At 42.4% G+C, this 19,971-nt stretch overlaps 1 protein-coding gene across 3 annotated transcripts in view; it reads right to left on the bottom strand.

Annotated features, from left to right (window-relative positions):
• LOC122557045 (gamma-aminobutyric acid receptor subunit beta-4-like) overlaps nucleotides 1–19,971 on the bottom strand; it is a 171,413-nt gene that overhangs the window by 58,562 nt on the left and 92,880 nt on the right. The window contains exon 3 of one of the 3 annotated variants that reach the window (XM_043704282.2): nucleotides 9,915–10,070. The exons of the other annotated variants lie outside the window; for them this stretch is intronic. The gene's annotated coding sequence lies outside the window, so the exon portion shown is untranslated. The remainder of the gene's footprint in view (nucleotides 1–9,914; nucleotides 10,071–19,971) is intronic. 3 annotated transcript variants of the gene reach the window in all.

The raw sequence follows: 19,971 nt of genomic DNA, 5'->3' as shown, positions 1-19,971 counted from the left end.
TTAGAATCATAGAATCCCCGCAGTGTGGAAATAGGCCATTTGGCCCCACAAGTCCACACCAACCCTCCCAAGTGTAACCCACCAAGACCCGTTCCCCTACCCTATTACTCTGCATTTACCCCTAACTAATGCACCTAACCTACACATCCCTGATCATTATGGGCAATTTAGCACAGCCAATTCACCTAACCTGCACATCTTCGGATTGTGGGAGGAAACCGGCACCCGGAGGAAACACATACACATATGGAGAATGTGCAAACTCCACACAGACAGTCGCTCAAGGCTGGAATTGAACCTGGTTTGCTGGCACTGTGAGGCAGCAATGCTAACCATCGAGCCACCGTGCCGCCCCTACTGAGTCACTGATTACTGTTGTGATACTCACCTTCATCAAAAATGCTACTCCCCCTCCTTTCTTTCCACCACCTCTGTCCCGCCTAAAGCACCTGTACCCTGGTACATTAAGCTGTCCCTCCCTTAGCCATGTTTCTGTAATGGTTATAATATCCCAGTCCCACATACCTCTCCACACCCTGAGTTCATTGGCCTTCCCTGTAAGCCTTCTGCACTGAAATAGATGCAATTTAACCTAGCGGGCATTCCTTGCTCCTTGTCATGTTCCAGCCTGACCTGTCTCTTCAGCTTACTATTTCTGATTACTGTAGCTCCTTTCAGCCTGGGAATTGCCTCCCTGTTGTTGAGAATCCCACCCCCTGCCAATCTAGTTTCAACCCTCCCGAGTAGCACTAGCAAACCTGGCCACCAAGTTATTGGTCCCCATCTCACACGTCTCTCTTGAACAGGTCACCTCTGCCTCAGAAAAGATCCCGATAATCTAAAAATCTGAATCTCTGTCCCTTGCACCAATTCTTTAGCCATGCATTCATCTGCCTTTCCTCCTGTTCTTACTCTCACTAGCACATGGCACTAGAAGTAATCCGGAGATTATCACTGATGGGTTCTTGCTTTTAACTATTTTCCTAGCTCTCTATAATCGCTCTGCAGGAATACATCCCTATTTCTATGTATATCATTTGTGCCCCAGCGTGCATAATGACTTCTGGCTGCTCACCTTCCCCCTTCAGAACATTCTGAAGCTGCTTCGAGACATCCTGGATGGATAGGTGCAGAAAGAATTTGCAATGATGTTGCTGGGATTGGAGGGTTGAGTTATAAGGAGAGGCTGTGTAGGCTGGGACGTTTTTCACTAAAGCATAGGAAGTTGAGGGGTGACACTATACATGTTTATAAAATCATGAGAGGCATAGGTAAGGTGAATAGCAAAGGTCTTTTCCCCAGGGAGCAGAGACCAGAAGTAGAGGGCATAACTTTAAGGTGAGAGCAGAAAGATTTAAAAGGGACCTGAGAGGCAATACAGAGGATGGTTTGTATGTGGAATGAACTGCCAGAGGAAGTGGTAGATGCAGGTACAGTTATAATATTTAAAAAAAAACATTTGGACAGGTACATGAATGTGGAAGGTTTAGTGGAATATGGGCCAAACGCAGGCAAATGGGGCTAGTTTAGTATGGAGAGCTTGGTTGGCATGGGCAAGTTGGACCAAAGGGTCTGCTTCCAAGATGTATGACTCCATCACTCTGTAAAATACCCATGGTAAAGTAGAAAGGAACAGAGAATATCTCTAAAGATTACAAGCATTCTCCTCACAGTAATGTTGTACAATGTACGATTTAACAATTATTCAAATTCAGCCTCCAGAACATAGGATGTTTATTTTTCTCCTTCAATAGATTTGGTGTTTGAATCACTTGCAACAACTGCCACACTTCATTTGAGCTCCCTAGAAACAGTCATCATCCAAATGGTACATTGTTGCACAACCACTTTTGTTAAGTTCATGATGGTCTTGATTCTTCAGAAGTCTGCTCATAAACCTTGTTAAGTGGTCAGATCAGCTATGGCAAAACTGAAGGATAGTAGTGGGCTTGTCAAATTCACAATTCCTGTCCTTACTCTGTCTTGAGCTTTCTGTCCCTCTGCTTTTAGATTAGATTAGGTTCCATACAGTGGGGGAACAGGCCCTTTGGGCCAAGCTCCCATGTGTTCTCCCTTCAGCGTAGCTTCTTTGACATTGGTCACGTGACACCTGTACCTTAGTTTCCTTTCTATTGGTAGTGATACCACGTGCAATTTCATAATTTCCAATTGGCAGTGCTTCCAGCTTTTTCCAGGTCACATGGAAAGTTTTGATCATGACTTGGATAGAGTGGGGGTAATGTTGGAGGTAGCTCTTAAAATTTCTTCAAATACTCTTGCAAACAGTTACAGAGTCCCCGACATTTTAAAGAATTTACAAATTTATTTTCTGTATTAACACAGAGAATGCTGGCAGCATCAGTGGAGAGAGAAACAGTTAACGTTTCGGGTCTGGAATGACTCTCCTTCAGACATGAAGAGGGACTCGAAAACATTTCTCCTGTTCCTCTTTCTACACAGACTGCCAGAGCTACTGAGTCTCTCCAACACTCTTTTGCTTGCTTCCAATTTCCAACATCCTCAGTGTTTTGTCTTTTTTCTTTTCTGTATTATTGTGATTACACTTCAGAGTGTCAGCTGAGGCTCATTTGGCAGCATCTCACCTTTGAGCCATAAACATTGGGTTCTAAGCAATCTAAAGACTTGAGCGCAAAATCCAGTCTCTAGTGCAGGGAGATGGAATCTACACTTTCAGGCAGAACCCAAATAATGTTTGATAGATATTTTGAGTGAAGATAGGAATTCTCCCAGGTGTTCTAGTCACTATTTTAATGAGACCGTATCATAAGAACAGATCATGTAGACATTATCACACTGCTGTTTGTGGGAACTCGCTTTCTGCAAAATTGGCTGCCACATTTCCTGTTACAACTGTGATTCTATTTCAAAAATATGGCTGTAAAGTATTTTGTGATATCCTGAGGCTGTGAAAGGTGCTATAAAAATACAAGTTATTCATTTATTTCTTCTTGCTAACCCCAGAATTATGAATAGCCACGTGGTAGTCCTTTGAATCAGTGTAGCAATTCTCAGTTTGTGAACTCAGATTTCAGGCAGTTCTGTTCAGGCAGGAATCAATGGATGAATAACTGGAGGATTCAATAGGCCTTGTAAATTCTTTCAAAAAGTAGTCCCATGAAACAACAAATCCTCCAAACATCATTGAATAAACATAATAAATCTCAATCTTGAATCAAAATGGCCATGGAGGAAATGGTACCACAGAATAGTGTCAACGGTCAAGTGATCCAAAGGCCCAGTCCTTTGTGATGCAGGAAACAAGAAATTCTGGAGATCACAATGGGTCAGGTAGCATCCATGGAAAGACAGCAAGCTAATGTTTCGAGTCCAGATGGCTGTTCATCACAGCTGAAGTGAAATGTGGAGGGGACAGCATTTATGCTATAGTTTGGGGTGGGGGGAACATGGATGGATGTGGAGGTAGTGGGTGTAGGATGCTGCTGGAGAAAAGATGTTGATAGTTCGGATTAAGTGATCAAGATGTGAGAATGGCAGAACAATGGCGTGTCTCCTACCAGACCTGAAAGGACAGTAACTGGGATGGGGCGATGGGAGGACAATGACAAGCTAAAAGAAAGGGAAGAAATGGTTCACAATTTGAAGGTGTTGAACTCAACATTAATTCCAGAAGTTTGTAAAGGGCCTCATCTGAAGATGAGATGTTGTTCCTCCAATTTATGCTGTGATTCACTGGACCACTGCAGCATGCCAAGGACAGACAAGTGGGCATGCAAGCAGGACACTGTGTTAAAATTACCGGCTATGGGAAAGTTGGGGTCATGCCTTGCACAGACCAGAGGTGTTCCGCAAAGTGGTCAGTCAGTCTGCATTTGGTTTCTCCAAAGTAGAGTAGGCCACATTAGGTGCAGTGAGTACAATACACAAGATTGGAGGAGGTACGGGTGAAATACTGCTTCACCTGGAAAGACTGTTTCGACCCTTCGATTGTGAGCAGGGAGGATGTGAAAGGAGGGGTGTTGCACCTTCTGCGATTACATGGGAAGGTGCCATGGAGCTGGGGGGTGGGTAGTGCTGGTTGTGGAATGAATGAGGGTATCCCAGAGGGAATGATCCCTGTGAAATGCAGATGGCGGATTGAGGGGAAGATGTGTTTGGTGATGGCGTTTTGCTGGAGTTGTCTGAAATTGCAGAGAATGATCCTTTGAATGGCTAGTGGAATGAAAAGTGAGGATAAGGGGAACCTGATCACGCTGTTGTGAGTGACAGGAAAGGGCAAGGGTGGAAGCACGGGTGATAGATCGGTTGTGTTGAGGGCCCTTTCAATCACAGTGGACGGGAAAACACGGTCATGGAAGAAGCAAGTTATATTGGCAGCCCTGCTTTGGAAGGTGGCACCATACAAACAGATGCAATGTAGGCAAAGGAACTGGGAAAATGGGATGGAGTCCTTTCAAGATGTGGTGTGTGATGAGCTGTAGTTACACCCCACGTCCTGTAAGGATCCATCCCATTCTCCTACTTTCTTTGCCTACATCATATCTGTTTGGATGATGCCTCCTTCCAAAACAGTTCTGCTAACATGGCTTGCTTCTTCTGTGACCATGGTTCCCCATCCACCACAGTTGACAAGGCCCTGCAACTTATCATCTGTGCTTCCACTCTTGCCCCTTCCCATCCCTCACAACAGCATGATTGGGTTCCCCTTGTCCTCAGTTTTCATCCCACCACCTCTGCATTCAAAGGATCGTTCTCTGCCATCTTAGACATCTCCAGTAGAACACCACCACCAAACACATCTTTCCCTCACTCCCCTTGTCTGCATCTCACAGGGATCATTCCCTCTAGGATACCCTAGTCCATTCTACAAACACTAACACCATCCCCCATCCTGCTCTCCATGACACCTTCCCATGTAACCTCAAAAGGTGCAACACCTGCCCCTTCACCTCGTTCCTGCTCACCATCCAAGGGCCTCAACAATCTTTCTAGTTGAAGCAGCATTTCACCTGTACCTTCTCCAATCTTGGGTGTTGTATCTTTGCACCGGTGTGGCCTACTCTACATTGGAGAAACCAAACGCAGACTGGGTGACCACTTTGTGGAAGATCTCCAGTCTGTGGGCAAGCAGTGCCCCTGACCTTCCCATAGCCGGCAATTTTAACACAGTGTCCTGCTCGCGTGCCCACTTGTCTGTCCTTGACACGCTGCAGTGGTCCAATGAGTCACAGCGGAAACTGGAGGAACAACATCTCACCTTCAGAGTAGCCACTTTACAACCTTCTGGAGTCAATATTGAGTTCAACACCTTCTAATTGTGAACCATTTCTTCTCTTTCTTTTAGCTTGTCATGTCCTCCCCTCTCCCATCCCAGTTACTGTCCTTTCAGGTCTGGTTGGAGATACATCATTGTCCTGCCATTCTCACATTCTGATCACTTAATCTGAACTATCAACATCTTTTCTCCATGAGCACCCTACAGCCACTACCCCCACATCCATATCACCCTCCACCCTCCACCTCTCCCCACAAAACAATAGCATAAATGCTGTCCCCTCCACACTTTACTCCAGCCCTGATGGAGAGTTATCTGACCTCGAAACATTAGCTTGCTCTCTCTTCATGGATGCTGCCTGACCCGCTGTGATCTCCAGCATTTGTTGTTTTCAGTACAGATTCCAACAACTGTAGTCATTTGTTTCTCCCCTTGCTATGTGGACAAGTGTTCAAACCTAAACCCAGCAGTTACATAGAATTTATATTCAATCAATAAAATCTGGAATTGAAAGCTTGATGGTGGTGATGAAACTATTGTCAATTGTTCAAAAAACCCATCTGTTTCATGAATGTCCTTGAGGGAAGGAAATCTGCCACCCACTCCCCACTCAACCTGGCCTATATGAGACTCCAGACCCACAGCAATGTGGCTGACTCTCAAGCACTCTCCGATATGGCTCAACAAACCAACAGTTCAAGGGCAATTAGGAATGACACTTCAGATTCAAAAAAGAGAAATATAATCCCTCCAGTCAAGAAAGCGGAGGCAGAGAATAGGGAATGAGAGACCTGCTATTTTGACATCAGTCATGGAGAGCATTTCGCAATTGATCATTAAAGAGTTAATGACTGTGTACTTGGAAAAACTCTAGGTAATCGAGAAATATCAGCTTGGTTAGTCAAAGCAAATTTAGATTTAACCCAATTAGAGTAACAAGTGCAACAAATAAAGGGGAATGTGGAGATACACTCTACTTAGTTTTGCATAAAACATTAGATGGAGTGACACATTAGAGCAAATTGTGGAAAATAAAAGTTCACGCAGGGGACAGTGTCTCAGCATGGATAGACAATTGGCTGGCTGGTAGGAAATGGAGAGCACATTTAAATGGGTCTAAATGGTGTACTGGTCACAAAAATTAAAGATACAGGTGTATCATGTTGTCAGGAAGACTAATGGGATGGTGTAATTTATTGTGAGAGGAACTGAAAAGACAAGAATACTATGCTTCAATTATACATTGCACTAATGCCACTATGTAGAATCGTAAAGATCTACAGACAGAAAAAACCTTTCGGCCCATCGAGTCAGCATAGGTCATAAACAACTACCTAACTATTCTAATTCCGTTTTCTAGCACTTGACATGTAGCCAAAATGCCTTGGCATTACACATCTAAATACCATTTAAAGGTATGAAGGTTTCTGTCTCTACCACTCTTATAGACAGTGAGTTCCAGATTCCCACCACACTCTGGAAGAAAAACCTTTTCCTCACATCTCTTCTAAACCTTTTGTCTCTCACCTTAAATCTATGCTCCCTGGTCATTTGATCCTCCAGAGGGAAATGTGTCTTTTTATCTACCCTTTCTGTGCCCCCACCATTTTGTATATCTCGCGCATGTTCCCTAACAACCTCTTTCGCTCTAAGGAAAACAATCCCAGTCTGTTCAATCTCTTAGCATAACTGAAACTCTCCAGCCCAGGCAACATTCTGATAAATCTCCTCTGCATCCTCTCCAGTGCTATCACATCCCTCTAATAATGTGGATTCCAGAGCTACATACAATGTTCTAGCTATGGCCTAACCAACATTTTATATAATTCCAGCATAACCTCCCTGCTCTTAAACACCATGCCTCTGTTGGAAGGTCAGTACTGAGGGAATGCCACACTGTCAGAGGCATTGAGGTCTACAGCACAGAAAAATCTCCCGTGGCCCATCATATCTGTGCCGGTCAAAAACAACCTCCTCATTACTCTAACCCCATTTGTAGCAATTGGCACATAGCCATTTAGGCCCTGGCATTACAAAATGCACATCTAAATACTTCTTAAATATTGAGAGAGGTTCTGTCTCTACCATCCTGACAGTTCCTGATTCTCAGACTCTGGGTGAAAAAGTGTCTCCTCATATCTCTTCTAAACCTTCTGACCCATGATCATTGATTCCTATATCAAGGAGAAAAGTCTCTTCCTGTCTACCCTTCATAATTTTATACATCTCAATCATATCCCTTCTCAATCTCCTCTGCTCTAAGGTAAACAATCCCAGTCTGTCCGATCTCACTTCATAACTGAAATGCTCCAGCCCAGACACCATTCTGGTAAATCTTCTCTACATCCTCTTCAGTGCTGTTCCGACTCTCCTAAAATATGGATTCCACAACTGTATTACTCCAGCTATGGTCTAACCAACATTATATACAACTCCAGCATAATCTCCCTGTTCTTGAACTCGATGCTTCAACTAATAATGGCAAGTATCCCATATGTCGGTTTGACCACTTCATCCACCTGCCCGATACCTTGAAACGGCCTCGGTGTACATACACACAAGGTCCTTTTGATTCCTGGTGTTTCTCAGAGTCCCACTGTTCATCATGTATTCCATTGCCTGTTGGTCCTGCCCAATTGCATCATCTCTCATTTATCTGGATTGAATTCTATTTGCCATCGATCAGTCCATCTAATCAGCCTGACTACACCCTCCTGTAATCTCAGGCTATCCTTGTCCCATATAGTGTGTTTGCTGAGTAAACCACTGGCACATGGTGCTGGTGTGAAATTGACATAGCACAGTACTGTTTAACAACACGTTCAGTCTGTTGATTGCTGACCACCATGACAATCTGCCTGGCTTTGTGTCTGAAAGGCAAGACAGACATACTGAGAGCCTGGCTGAGGGGGTGAAGCACTGAAACATAAGCAATGACAAGGATGGGATGCCGTGAGCATCCTGACAGGTGTAAAGTGAGTAAGCGTGAAGAGAACGTGTGAGCAGTCTGGTGAAGACTGGTGACACTTTTGCACACTTGTTGCGGTAGTATTCCATTGATAGTTGCCAGTATACTGCAAAGTGCATCATTAAAGTGCAGAGATGTACTATAAGTGGATTGGAAATGTGCCATGATGATGTGGAGAGGGTGGCATGTGCCAGATAGCCAACATCCCACTGTCCACACAGTGTGCTCTGAAATGATGGTGCGTAGTTTCGAAGATGGCTGTCCGGAGAAGCAAGTGGTGACCTGTAGTGACCAGGTACACACTCAGACTTTCATGTTGGAAATTCTTAGCATCTAGTTTCTATCTTGCAGGTGTGGAGTAGGAGCTTTATATTTGTCAGGTGAGATGAGGGAGTAATGAGCAATAATCCTTGATAAGAGACCGCTTGCCGTTCATAAGCAATAATCTCATCTTGGTGTTTTGGAACTTGATTGGAAAATGTGACTTGTCAATCTCAGCATCAAGAAAGCCATCACTCGGTACCACACAAGATTCTCCCAAGCCTCTTTGCTCGGCCAATTTGAATTGTCTGGTAGTGACGTCAGTTGGGATCACTGTACTTTCAGAAGGTCAGTGCTGAGGGAGCAGTGCCATATAAGATCCCTATTGGATGAGGTATTACATTGAAGTCCCATCTGCTCTCTCCTTTGGATGACAGAAGATTCCATGTCACCAGTTGCAATGCAGGGCAATGTCCTGGGAAATCTTTATCCTAAAAACATCAGAAAACTCAATGATCTCATTTGTATCTGTGGCAGCTTGCTGTGCATATGTTGGCTGCGATCTTCAGTTGGTGGCATGGTAGCACAGTGGTTAGCACTGTTGCCTCACAGCGCCAGAGACCCGCGTTCAATTCCGGCCTCAGGCAACTGTCTGTGTCTGCGTAGGTTTCCTCCGGGTGCTCCGGTTTCCTCCCACAGTCCAAAGATGTGAAGGTCAGGTGAATTGGCCATGCTAAATTGTCCGTAGTGTTAGGTGAAGGGGTAAATGTAGGGGAATGGGTCTGAGTGGGTTGCTCTTCGGAGGGTCGGTGTGGACTTATTGGGCCGAAGGGCCTGTTTCCATACTGTAAGTAATCTAATCTACAATTATAGTGAGTACACATCAACAGGTACATCACTGGCTGTGAGTTGCTTTGTGAGATCATTGAGAATGCTGTGGAAATACAAAGACTTTTTTCCTTTCTGGAATAAAAACTTGGAAAAACTGACTATCCAACAGGCATTGGTTTGGATGAATAGCTGCTGAATCATGTTAGATTGGGCCTAGTAAATGAGGCGAGCACTTCTCCCTTCCATTTCATCTTACCTGTCTCATGGTTATATTATATTATTGAAATGTAACCATGTCTCAGTGACAACCTACATCCTGACTTGTTGAAGGTAGAGACACAGTCCTCAACATTTATTTCACTTTCATTGGCCTAAATACACTTTGAGTCAGTTCCTTGACTGTAGGTGCCATTCCTTTGCAGTGCCTGTCCCTAACCAGTCTGTTAATCCGAACTAACCCATTAGAAGGACTCTAGTTTATCACTTCTACCATTTGCCTCAAGAAGTCTCAAAACAGTGTTTGAACTATGTCAAAATCCTTGGCCAACATCTGTGCACCCTGAGATTTAAGATGGAGGCCAGCCCTCCTAAAGTGCTTACCTTGCTGCTGTACTTTTCCCCAGTTGTCTATGAAAGCAAGTCTCTCCCATTTAAACAGGTCCATGAGCCCCAGGTCGGGTCTGATGATTCTGCTGACCCCGCAGGACAGGAGATGACCACCATTGTCCTTTGTCTTTCAGTGAGTGAACCAACTTCCTGCAAGAAAAAGGACTTCAGATCCATCACAACGTTAGTTCCCACACCTAATGCCACGATGCTTCCAAACCTCGCAACTATTATTAGGCCATCCACTCTGTCACATCGAACTCTTTGGTGCTAGTTCGTGGCAACGTACCAGTGTGGGACACAACCTTAATTTGACACAGTGTGGGTTCAATATTTCTAGATTCTTGTCTGCAATCATTCCACAGTGCACCTCAGGAGGAGACCACTTAGCCTGCACCAACTCTTTAGAACAACAATCCAGTTAAGTAACATTCCTGCACTTGTTGCACACTGGAGATTTTCTTCGTTGACTCAAGGAATCGATAGCAGAAGAGAGAGTTTGATCCAATGTATTCATGCTGTCACTTTGTAAGAATACATCACCTAACCCCACTCCCTGCTCATTGCTCCTCCCACTATAAGCTCTGCAAAAACATTCCCCTTCAAATAATAACCTAATTCCCTCAGATTCACCCTGCTCCCACCCCAACTCTCAGGCAGACCATTTCAGACCCGAAGCATTCATTACATGGAACAATGCTTGCTCCTTGTTGATTTGTCTATCACGTTAAATCACTGCTCTCTTAGTTTCAAATCTCCCACCAATGGCAACAGATTCTGCCTACCTATATAGTCCAATCCTACCATGATTTTGCATACTTTGCTACCTTTCACTCTCTTCCTAGCCCACACTATTCTCCTTGTGCCTCTTACCAACTCTGAGGTGAAGGTTTTCTTCTTGAATACTGCTTTCACCCATGAGCACTGCTGACTGTTGGTTTATGTATTTCGCTACTGACTAACTGTCCATGACTTCTTAAAGTAGTAATGTTCTTTCATTGGTAAACTCTTTTTGTTTATTTTTTTTATTCTCCAGAGTTAAATGTTTTCTCTCTACTGTTATTATTTTCTGATACTTCAGCAAAGATGCCCACTGCTGATCACCATGTCATATTGGGACATTGGATAAAAATCACCGAAGAATCACGGCTGGTATAGTTCATTGCCATTAATCCTCCTTGCTAAGCTGAGTGAAAAGGCCTGCTGAATTATCAATGATAGAAGATAAACCATGAGAGAATCTTAATAAGCAGAGGCTCTTTTCTTACCTAATAATGTATTGTTTATAGGTAGAATTAATATTGACTAGTTAGGCCTAAGAAATGGGAAACCTCCATCATGGTTGTAGAAGGTGAGAACCCCCAGAAAGCAAGAAAAGAACCCAAGAAGCAACAGTACAGAGATGCAACATTGCCATTTAACACAAATTAAAACTTGAAAGAAGGAGCACAATGCAGTTTTGCTAATTAACTGATTTTAAGCTTTATTGGAAAAACATCATACAGTATTGTCATAATTCATATTTAAAATCTGTAGACAAAATACTGCAAAATTGCTCTCAGGAATCTGAAGAAACTTTATGACAGCATTTAAATAGCATTGATTTAATACAGGAATACAAACTCAAAGATTCCATATGACATTGAGCTGCTATAGGTTTAAAACAACTATAATGGAATAAGAAGAAACAAACACGTTAAGAAGAAATGGAATGAGAAGTAATAGAGTCAAAGAGTCATTTCCCCAAGAAGATTCTATGACAGAGATGGGCTGAATGGAGCTCAGAATTGCCATCTCGAAGAAGAAAATTCTTAAGGTACAGAAATTACTCCATGACTAAACACTAAATTTTAAGCTGAACACATAAGTGCACTGCTATATTCCACAGAAAATATTGTAAACCTCCAAAATATCAGAGAAGGCACAGCTAGTTTTGATGAAGTTTTAAAATGTGATGGAAAGTGCAGGTGGCCTTTTTAAAGGTCAGGTTTATGGAACTGGGATTTCTTTCACATCTTCAGACCTAACCCTTGAGAAAAACTGAGAGTTTTCAAACCAGCACCTCAGAACAACAAAGCCACAAAGGCAGTACACAACTGTAACAAAGGAATGCTACATCTAGGTCACTCTGCTGATGACTGTCTATACACCCTTTATGATTTTTTTTTACAATTTAAAAAATCTGTGGAGTCAGATGGGGGAGAAAAACAAACTTCCAAAACTTGCATTAAAGACAACATTACTCTTCTTGAAATTCTCTCTTGGTTGAAGCATCTGGGAACTGGACAAAGATACAATTTCATGGTATCTTAACTACCTTACAAATCCTGTAAATTTGAATTGTGATGGTAATATCATAAGACATAGTCGAACAGTGTGGCACTGTAAAGCTCTTCGTCAGATGTCCGAAATGTTGACTCTCCTGCTCTTCAGTTGCTGCCTGACCGGCTGAGCTTTTCTAGCGGCACACTTTTTGACTCTGACTCTCCAGCATCTGCAGTCCTCACTTTCCTCCAGATCATAAGACATAGGAGGAGAAGTAAGCCATTCTGCCCATCAAGTCTGCTGGGTCATTCAATGACATCATAGCTGATCTGATAAACGTCCACTTCACTTTGCTGTTTTTTCTTCATAACCCTTGATTCTTTTGCTGACGACAAATCTATCTCAATCTTGAAGATACTGAATGACCGAGTCTCGACTATTCTGGTAAAGAATTTCATAGTTTCACTACCCTCTGAGATTCCTCTTCATCTCTGTTTTAATTGGGCAACTCTTATTCTGAAATTATGTCCCCGGTCCTAGGCTCTTTCGAAAGGGGAAACAACTTTTTTTATGTTACCCCTGTCACAACTCCTAAGAATCCTAAAGGTTTGATTCTTCTTAACTCCAATGAGGTAAAGGCCAAACCTGTTTGGCTGCTCCTCATAAGACCTGCTCCACCATGCCTGAAATCAGCTAGTGAACTTTCTCTAGATTGCTTCCAATGCTAGTATATCTTTCCTTAGCTAAGGGGCCCAGGACTGGACACACTATTCCAATTGTAGTCTGACCAGTGCCTTATTGAGTTTTAATAAGACATCGCTATTTTTATGCTCTACTCCCTTTGATGTAAAATCCAACATTTCATTTGTCTTCCTTATTACTTGCTGAACTTGAATGCTCACTTTTTTGTTTTATGTATGATGACTCTTAAATCCCCTTGTGCTGCAGTTTTCCAAAACCTTCCTCCAAGTAAATAAAGTTCCCCTCCTCTATTTGTCCTGCCAAAGGTTGTGACCTCATATTTTCCCACATTCTATTCCAAATTTTTGCCAATCACTTAACTCATCTCTATCCCTCTGCAGACTCTTTGTGTCATACTCACCACTTGCCTTTCCACCTAATTTTTAAGTTATCTACAAACTTGGCATATCTCCAATCCTCCAGCACTTTTCAGAACCTAAGGATTCTTGAAAGATTACTATCACTATTTCTGTAGCTACTTCTTCGAATATCCTAGGATGCAGAATACATTCCATCAATTCCAGGGGACTTATTGTTTTTTCCCCCATTAGTTTTTTTTTTGCACCATTTCTAGTGATAATTATTGCATTTATTTGCTCTTCTCCTTTTGTTCTTTGAATATTTAGTATTTTTGGAATACCATTAAGATCTTCTTCTGTTTAGACCATTTATAGAGGGAAGCAAACTGGTCATTTTGATTACTCAATCAAACCACTTATCCAATACTGCTACCTGTGGAGTAGTGAGCTTGGTTACCAACACATTTTTCCCTCTAAATGCCAGCTGTCACATTGGGCATCCTATTAATTTCACTTTGATACAGTTTTGAGTGTCACTATCACATTGCATCAAATACCACAGCTGCAGAAGAGTGGCAGGATGTGACCAGTGTTGCCCCACAAGAACCAATGTTAGGGCCTAAATTATTCATACTATTTATTAACAATGTGGGTAATGACATAGCCAGCCATTTATTGAAGTTTGCAAATGATCCAGTTAGGTAGCATTGTAGACAACGTAGATGGCAGCATAAAATTACAAAGGGATATCGATAGACTTTGTAAATTGGCAAAAATGTGGCAGATAGAGTTCAATGTAAGCAATTGTGAAGTTATCAATAGGGTACTTTATAGTTAGTATGCAGTTAAATATAGTAGATATCCAAAAAGACTTGGGGAATTCAGATGTATAGATCCTTAAAACGTCACAAGTAGGTGCAGAAAATAATCAAGAAGGCTAATGGAATGGTGGTTTAAATATCTAGAAGACTGGAGTTCAAGGATGCAGAAGTGATGTTGCAGTTAGGCAAAATTCTGGTTAGACGTCACTTGGAGTACTGTGAACAGATCTGGGTACAGCACCTTAGAAAGGATATACTGGTCTTGGAGGGAGTGTATCATAAGTTTACAAGAATGATACCTGGACTTCAGGGATAGATTATACAAATTAGGCCAGTTTTCTCTCGCATTTAGAAGGTTATGAGGTTATATGATCAATGTCTCCAAGATAATAACAGGAGAAAACAGGGCAGATAAAAATAAACTATTTCCACTGGTTAGGGATTCTAAAATTTGGGGCTTGGAGAATTAATGCCAGACTGTTCAGGAGGGATGTTATGAAGCACTTCTATCCTCAAAGGGTGGTAAATATTTTAAATACTCTTCCACAAATGGCAGTAGATGCTGAATCAATTGCTAATTTTAAAATCTGACATTTAGAAAGTTTGCTAAGCAAAGGTATTAAGGGATACGGGCCAATGAGTTAGGCCATAAATTAGACATGATGCCATTGAATGGTAGACTAAGCATGAGGGACTGAATGGCCTGTTCCTGTGTTCTTAGGAAGTTAAAGCCTGTATAGATGAGACTTCATGGAGCACATGAAAACTCTCAACAGGATGGGTATGCTAGAAGTAACACTGCAACACAAAGAGGAGAAGGGAGTAAAAACATTTACATGATTCAGTTAGCAAACCTCACATTTGAACCTAAATGTCTTGGCCTGAACATCATTATAGTAGCAAAAAGAGTTTGACTCATTCCCTGATAACAACTGACCCAGAAATGGACCCTTAGGTGCCTACTGATGATGGAACAGCTGGTTGAAAACTTCATTGGGTTTCTTTGAATCAGGACAGCGCCGAGACAGAAAGGTTACCAAAATTGATCTCAACTTAATATTAATGAGAGAATTGTATCAAACTGTTAGCAGGAAGGAAATTACAGAATTTACTGTGATGAAACTGCTTTTTGTCTCCACCATCACTGAAGAACACTGTAATCATTTGTCTTACAGATCAAAATGATCAGTGCCAGTGTCAAAGATCATGGTGAGTGAACAACAGTCCTCAAGTAACGTGATGGAGAACGGAGAAATGTCTTGTTCACAGAGGATGAATTAATACACCCCAATCTAATCAGCAGGTTCAAATAGAGAGACCTAAAATCTTCAAATCAGATACATGAGACTGAGAGCAAAGATTTGCTTGTACAAAGTGCAACCCCATCTGAGCCTGACCAATGTCCATAGATTTGAGAAATGATCAAAACAAGAAACTGCTTGGTATTAGCATCCAGGATATTGAAAAAAAGAAGCTACCTGTCCAAAACAAAACTACTACTAGGTCCTGAAATGCAAGAATATGTCACAAAGAAAGTAGTTGTAACAGTGCAGCACAGGCTATGTGGCAATTCCTTGAATCAGCAACGGAGAGTTCAACACAGGAAATTCCATTGATAAAAGGTCCTCTTGGTAGGTAATGAATCAATTCCACGGTCAAGTACGAATACCATCCTTTATAAAGGTCCTCCCGCAGATCAATCAAGGCCAAGATCAGTGTGCAAGTAATAAGAACTTAGCATACTGTTGCATGATGGGACATTTGACCAAGGTAAAAGGTATCTTGGAGGAGAAAGTGAGGTCTGCAGATGCTGGAGATCAAAGTTGAAACTTTATTGCTGGAACAGCACAGCAGGTCAGGCAGCATCCAGGGAACAGGAGATTCGACGTTTCGGGCACAGGCCCTTCTTCAGGAATGAGCAGAGAGTGTTCAGCAGGAGAAGATACTCCTGCTGAACACTCTCTGCTCATTCCTGAAGAAGGGCCTGTGCCCGAAACGTCGAATCTCCTGTTCCCTGGATGCTGCCTGACCTGCTGTGCTGTTCCAGCAATAAAGTTTCAAAAAAGGTATCTTGGCTCTTGGGCTCACAGCTTTGGTGGAAAAATAATACTTGAGATAAAGACTGAGGCTGTGTAATTATAGTTTGATAAAATATAGGGAGTGTATCTTAAGCTCGTTAGAGGGAAGTGCATCTTTAGCATATTAGTTTCTCTGTCCTTGAGCAACATCAAAAATCAAAGGTGATAGCTGTACTGTGCTTATCTTTTTCTTCGATAATTGTAAAGTGTGGAATGCAAGCAAAGTTGTTTGTATCATTGTATAAGTATAGGCTGACTATTCAGCTTGAGAGAGTGCTGTGAGACAGTGACGATAGTAGCAGCCTCTCCGTGAATTCACGAAAAACAAAGCTTCTTGAAACAAAATTCCGAGTCTCAGACTAAGTAATTTCCTCGAAAATCACAATCAAGATCAACAACCCTCAAGCCTATCAACCTTTCAGACTCAGATAAGAACATCTGCCTTTGTGAAGTAAGAGTCCTGAATGGAGATGGGCTATAGTAAATGTAAAAGTAGTTACACACCTGAACATGTAAACATTAACTATGGGGAGTGGGGGCGGGGGGAAGAGGAGAAGGCGTGGCAGAGTGGAGGGAGAATGTTGTATGAAGTAATGATTCTGAAAGCACCAATGTTGATGTGGCATTTGCTACATTCAATCTGGTGCTGTAACCGAGGACTGAACCTTGTGCTTTTTCTGGCTGTGTTGTGTTGGGTTCTGTAGAAGGATTGTTGCTGTTGGACCTACTAAGTTTTCTCTCCATCTTACTCAATTTACCTCATTAATGACCTATCATTTAGGATAGCTGGTTGGCATGGACGAGTTGGACTGAAGATAAGTAGCTGAACAATATCAATTTTTAGGGGACTCAGTGAGAAGTCAAAAGCAGTTGGATGACTATTGTCAGAACTAAGGATGAAGTAATAAACAGCTAAGTGTGACCATAACATGATATGGTTCAAATTTGTTCCGAACAAGGAAAAGATGGCTTTGGATTGGGTGAGGCAGATTTTATGAGAATAAAGCTGGATCTGACCACTGTAGACAGACAGCAGCTCCTTGGGTGTAAGTCTACAGCAAAGCATTGTCTGGGGACAAGTTGGGGAAAGTACAGGTCCAACATGTACTCTTTAGGGGCAGATGTAGGAGCAATAAGTTCAGAGAATCCAGGAATGTCCAGGTCAATCCAGGACTAGATAAAGAAGGTTAGGACTTCTAGCAAGTCCAAATGGAGAAATTCAGCTGTGTCTTGAGAGGAATACAGGAAGTGTGGGGGGATCTAAAGAAATCATTTAGAAGATCAAAATGGGCGCATTAAAAGGACTTGCAAACTGGATTAAGGAGAATCCTAAGATATTTTATAAGTACATTAAAAGGAAGACATTAATCAGGGCAAGAGTAGGGACCAAGTGAGTGAGTGAAGCAGTAGGAAATAGGAATGGTGTTGAATGGATACTTCAGTCTTCACTCAGGAAAAGGAGAACGTATATTCAGAATTCAGGACTGTGCACAGTTTGATATAGGAAATTGGAAGGTATTGGAGGCTCCACCAGACTTAAAGAAGACAAATCCCTGGCCAAGGCAAATTGTTTCCCAGGCTGCTGTGGGAGGTGAGGCATGAAATTGCTGGGACTCCGACACAATTTTAAAATTCCTCTCTGGCCACAGCAGAAGTGCCAGAGGACTGGAGAATGGCTAATATGGTTCAGCGGGTCAGTGTGGACTTGTTGGGCCGAAGGGCCTGTTTCCACACTGTGAGTAATCTAATCTAATCTAATCTAATATGAACCAGGAATTTACAACCAGTGAGTCTCATGTCAGTGGTTGGGAAACTATTAGTGAAAATTCTGAAGGAGCAAATTAATACTCATTTGGAAAGGCATGGGTTAATTAGGGGTAGTCAGCATGACTTTGTCACAGGGAAGTCATGCTTAACAAATTTATTAGATTTTTTAACATGTGATGAGCTACGTTTAGTTGATGTAGTTTGTATGGAGTTTAATAAAGCTTTTGACACATTGGAGACTGACTGAGAGGGTCAAAGCATGTGGAATTAAGAGAAACCTAGAGATATGGATCAGAAACTGGGCTTAGCGTTAGGACACAAAGGGTAGTGGTAGAAGCCTGTTCAAGTGACTGGAGGCTGGTGTCCAGTAGTGTACAACAAGGATCAGTACTGGTACACTTATTGTTTGTTATATACATAAATGTTATAGATGAAAATGTTGGGGCAATGTTGAGCAAATTTGCAGATGACAGAAAGATTGGCGGAATGGTTAATACTGAAAAAAATGGTTGTAGGTAACAGGAAGATACACATGGGTTGGTCAGATGGGCAGAGCAGTGGCAGATGGTATTTAACCCTGATAAGTGCAAACTGATGCACTTTGGAAGAAGAAACAAGATGAGGAAGTACTTAAAGAATGGCAGGACACTGGGTTGCTTAGAGGACCAGAGGGATCTTGGGGTAAGTATTCTCAGATCCCTGAAATTAGTAGAGCACAAGAACATGATACATAGTTAAGAAGGCATATGGGATACTTGTTTTTAACAGTTGTGGCAAAGAGTATAAGAGCAAAGAGGAAATGTTGGAGTTTTACAGAGTGTTCATCAGACCACAACTGGAGTTCTGTGTGCAGATCTGGTTGTCTCACTTGAGGAAGGATGTGATGGCGGCATGGTGGCTCAGTGGTTAGCGCTGCAGCCTCACAGCACCAGGGACCCAGGTTAAATTCCAGCCTCGAGCATCTGTCTGTGTGGCGTTTACATATTCTCCCCGTGTCGGTGTGGGTTTCCTCCGGGTGCTCCGGTTTCCTCCCATAATCCAAAGAAGTGCAGGTCAGATGAATTAGCATGATAAATTGCCCATAGCGTTAGGTGCATTAGTCAGGGGGAAATGGATCTGGGTGGGTTACTCTTCGGAGGGTCGGTGTGGACTTGTTGGGCCGAAGGGCCTGTTTCCACACTGAAGGGAATCTAATCTAAAAACACTAGAGGAGATACAGAAGAGGTTCAACAGGATGTTGCCTGGGGTGGAGAAATTGAGCTGCAAGAGGGAATAGACAGGCTTGGATTGTTTTCTTTAGAGCAGAGAAGATTGAGTGAGAACATGACTGAGGTGCATCAGGCTATAAGGGGTATGGACAGGGTGAATGGAGAACAGCTACTCCCCGTGGTTGAGGGGTTGTGTAAGAGGTTGGAGATTCTGAGGGGATTTCACTAAAGCAGGTAGCATGAATCTGGAATGCACTGCCTAGAAAGGTAGTGGAAGCTGGAAACCTTACAATCTTTTAAAAAATATTTGGATGAGTACTTCAAAGATCAGAACATTCAAGGGTCTGGGACAAGTGCAGGAAACTGGGATTAGTGCACTTTCAGTGGTAGTGATGTCAGTGCAGTCTTGATGGGCCCTAAAACCTTTTCTGTGCTGTATGAATCTATGAAAGTGCAATTAAGGTTCAGAAGAAGCTCTCAGGAAATGATTTGGAGATGCCGGTGTTGATTAGGGTGTACAAAGTTCAAAATCACACAAAATCAGATTATAGTCCAACAGGTTTAATTGGAAGCAGAAGCTTTCGGAGCATACCTGATGAAGGAGCAGCACTCCAAAAGCTAGTGCTTCCAATTAAACCTGTTGGACTATAACCTGGTGTTGTGTGATTTTTAACTCTCAGGAAATGGCTGCAATGGGAAAAGTGCTGAGGAACTCAGATGAAGTCTGTGAGCATTAATACTTCAGTGCGGCTGAAAGAGGAGGCAGTGAAAAACCCACAAGCAGTATTTTTGCTTGACATGACTGAGCTAGGGTAAAAACCAAGGGTGGGCTTTGCTTGGTGACACTTACTGTCAGTGAAGAGATTAAGTTA

Source organism: Chiloscyllium plagiosum, unplaced genomic scaffold (genome assembly GCF_037043375.1).
Source record: "Chiloscyllium plagiosum isolate Xiang-an unplaced genomic scaffold, Cpla_swu_hap1 HiC_scaffold_11, whole genome shotgun sequence".
NCBI lineage: Eukaryota > Metazoa > Chordata > Chondrichthyes > Orectolobiformes > Hemiscylliidae > Chiloscyllium > Chiloscyllium plagiosum.
This window is presented reverse-complemented; position numbering and strand designations above follow the sequence as displayed.